The following is a 3,372-nucleotide window of genomic DNA, read 5'->3' on the forward strand; positions in this document are numbered from 1 at the left end:
AACATGTCCTTGACTGTGAGCGTGGTGAGACACTGGCACAGGCTGCCCAAGGAAGCTGTGGATGCCCCATCCCTGGAAGTGTTCAAGGGCAGGTTGGATGGGGCTTGGAGCAGCCTGGTCTAGTGAGAGGTGTTTCCATCCATGCAGGGGGCTTGGAACTAGATGATCTTTAAGGTCGCTTCCAACCCAAAATTATTCTAAGTTTTACTGCATCTTCATAGCCAGTGCAGACATGGGGACTTGGCAGATGCTGGACGTCTGGAAATGAAAGAACTTCTTTTGTATGTTAGAAGTGTCACTATGTGAACAACATTGTTGTTCTTTCATAAATACCCATGCAGGATAGCTGGACACATCACCTCACACCACAGGAGGCTGAGAACAAAGGTGCCTCTCAGCACCACCAGGGCCACAGGCTGACTGTGGGCAGTGATCCAGAGTCAGCACGACGCCAGGGTCACTCATGAACACATGCACACACTGCAAGGGAGGGAGAGCACACCAAAACCCCCGTCCTGTGTCTGTGCCCATGTGAGCAGCCAGCTCTGAGGCTCTGCTATGTTTTATTTAGGTGAGACAAACCTCAGCTGGTTCTCCAAGCGTGGTCCAGGTATGCAAATCCATCATGGGAAACACTGTTTCACACGGCAAGACATGATGAAGACATTCCCCTTTCCCCCAAGTGCTTAAACACCTTCCAGTGACATGAGGCATCCAGTTGTAGATTTTAAACCATTTTAAAAAGTAAAACTGAAATATTTTTTTTCCCTCTGCAGAGGCTCCAGGCCACATCTGGCTGCACAGACTCAGGGCAACACCCACACCCCTCAGCTCCCCCCTTCAATTCCACTGAAACTCCCTGTCTCTCTTGGGTCAAACCAAGCAGAGCTTTTAACATCACCACCCGACTGCTGCTGGGTATGAGGTCACAGCCAGGCATCCTGAGCAGGGAACAAGTCTGACAACCACCCTGACAAATGAAAGCTGGTGCTATAGAGTAAAGCTTTTGATGTGGCTGAAGGTCATTTTGTCCAAAATCTACGTTCCACCTGCCTACAGGTGTCATATTGCTTAAGTAAATCAGTAGCTGACAACTTTATCCACATTCAGTGAAGAGTCAGAAAGCCTTTTGCTCTGGGGTTATTCACAGAAGAAAACCTTGAGTTCCATGATCCTTATGCTGCAATATGTTAACATATATCCTGCCATCACACACTTTGTGAATAAAAACATTGCAAAAAGCACTGCCTGAAAATTATTCTGTCCATAGTAATTCAGCAAAAAAAAAAACCCAAACAACCCACATCTCCCAAAAGATCTCTCAGTTACTAAATTAAAAAAATAAAATCCAAGGGAAATAAAAAGTTACCAAGGTACAATGGCAAGAACTTTGCTCCAGCCACTACCTGAACTCTGTGGCTTTGTGCTTGTAGTAGGTTCAGCTTCAGACCTCTTGAGAACAGGCAGATCCACAGTCCTGCTGATATCAGCACTTGGGAGGCACCCATGGCACTTGAGGGTCCTGCTCTTTTAGCTCTAGAGATTTTAACCAAATTATCTTACTCTCCCATCCTAGCATAGTCAGACCTTGCACATCCCTAGTGAATTAATTGTTTACATTTCTGGACTGTTGAAGCAGGGCAGGCTCCAGGCACCTCCATAGAACATGCCTTTGCTATGAATGCAAGTGGTCTCTTGCAATAGTTTGCAGGAGGTAGAAGGACGAGGCAGCCCAGGACAGGGGCTGCCAGCCAGACCCACTGCTGGCCTCTCCACCCACAGACTGAGCTGCCGAGGGGCAGGGAGCTGGGCTGGAAGGGGGGTGCTCACCTGCCCTTTTTGCAGAGCCTGGCACCAAACCGTGGGAAGTTGAACAGGATCAGAGGCTGCAGGTTCTCGTCCTCTGAAATTGCTCTTGCAACCACTAATTGCCTTCAGGGCAACATTTCTCTTCTCACCTTGCTGTTACCTGCTCATATGATGCTGGCACTGAGAGAAACACACATGCTCACTCCCACCTTCCCCTAGGGTGAGGAACATGATGCCAAGACATGCAGGGCCAGGCCTCAACGCAGACCCAGATGAGTTCTGGACAAACCTTTACCAGCAGGACACATCATCTATCATGAGGTGAACTGAGGCTCTGGACCTAACACCTCTTCAGAACATGATTTACAGAGGTGGACTGAAGCTCTGCAGCTATTCACAGACAGGTTGCTGAGGGCCACTCACTATATGCATGAGCTGGGAATACTTCGGGAGCAGAGACATTCCCCCCTGCCATGTATTTACATCCATGCTTGCTCCTGAGGGAGGGAGTTGGCTGCCACCCGCGGTCCCCGAGCTCCTCAGGAGCTCTGCAGGGGGAGAAGCATCTGCTGCCAGCCAGCCCTGCCCCGCAGCCCTGCCCTGGCTCTCCTCGCCAGGGTCAGCCCTGGCGGAGCCCCTGCCCCTGCTCAGACCTTTGCCAGCTCCAGCTGCACCCCAAAAGTGTGACCTCGGGTGACGCAGGCCACATTTACCACTTTTCCCCAGCCAGCTGGACAAAAGCAATGGAAGATGTAATGTGTTTTACACATTTGTCCAATGCAATTAGCAACAGGCTCTTGATGGAAGGAATGTATTGTCACACTCAGCTGGAGCCAGCTAAGCTGATTTGTCCAGGCTCGCAGAACTCCCCTTTCACAGGCCAGTGACTTCGGTCAAAGGACAAACTGACAAGGTCCCATCTCAGCCCCAGCTGCCAATAGTTCCACCCCTCCACCTGGCCCTACAGGGACGTGCTGGGTTTCTTTCTCCTTTGGGCTCCCTGTTGGATCACCAGGTCTGTGCTGGAGGGGTTTACATGCTTCCTTGTTTTCCTGACCTGGGATGGAGATCTCCTGCCCTGGCCTGTCTTGCCAAGTTGCTGCTACATTGTCCTGCAGTGCTGGCACAGATGTTTGCAAACTACAGGAGCTGCAAACACAAGTGTAACCATTGCTCGCTGCTGGCCAAGGAAAAACACTTGCACTATAATAAGCAGCAGCAAGGGCACAAAAGGAGCATAAACTCAGTAAACACAGGATGCACCATGCACAGTCACTGCAGGTTTGCTAAGGGAGAGGCTGTAGTAACAAAACAAAACCAAAAAAAAAGGGGGGGTGGGAGAAAAAGCTCTCCTCTTCCCGCCAAAAATTATGCGGCAGCAGGTCCGCGGAGTGTCTGCCAGATGACCTGCTTGTCACACTCGTAATTGCTTCCCATCTGGTGTCTGGAGCACACAAAGCCTGGCCGTTTGCCAGCGCAGGACGAGGCACAAACCCGGCGTGCGGTGACACGGGCCCTGCAGACACCGCCGCCCCGCTCCTCTCCGTATGGCTGCGGAGAACG

This window comes from Chaetura pelagica, unplaced genomic scaffold, assembly GCF_000747805.2.
Source record: "Chaetura pelagica isolate M959 unplaced genomic scaffold, ChaPel_1.0 scaffold83, whole genome shotgun sequence".
NCBI lineage: Eukaryota > Metazoa > Chordata > Aves > Apodiformes > Apodidae > Chaetura > Chaetura pelagica.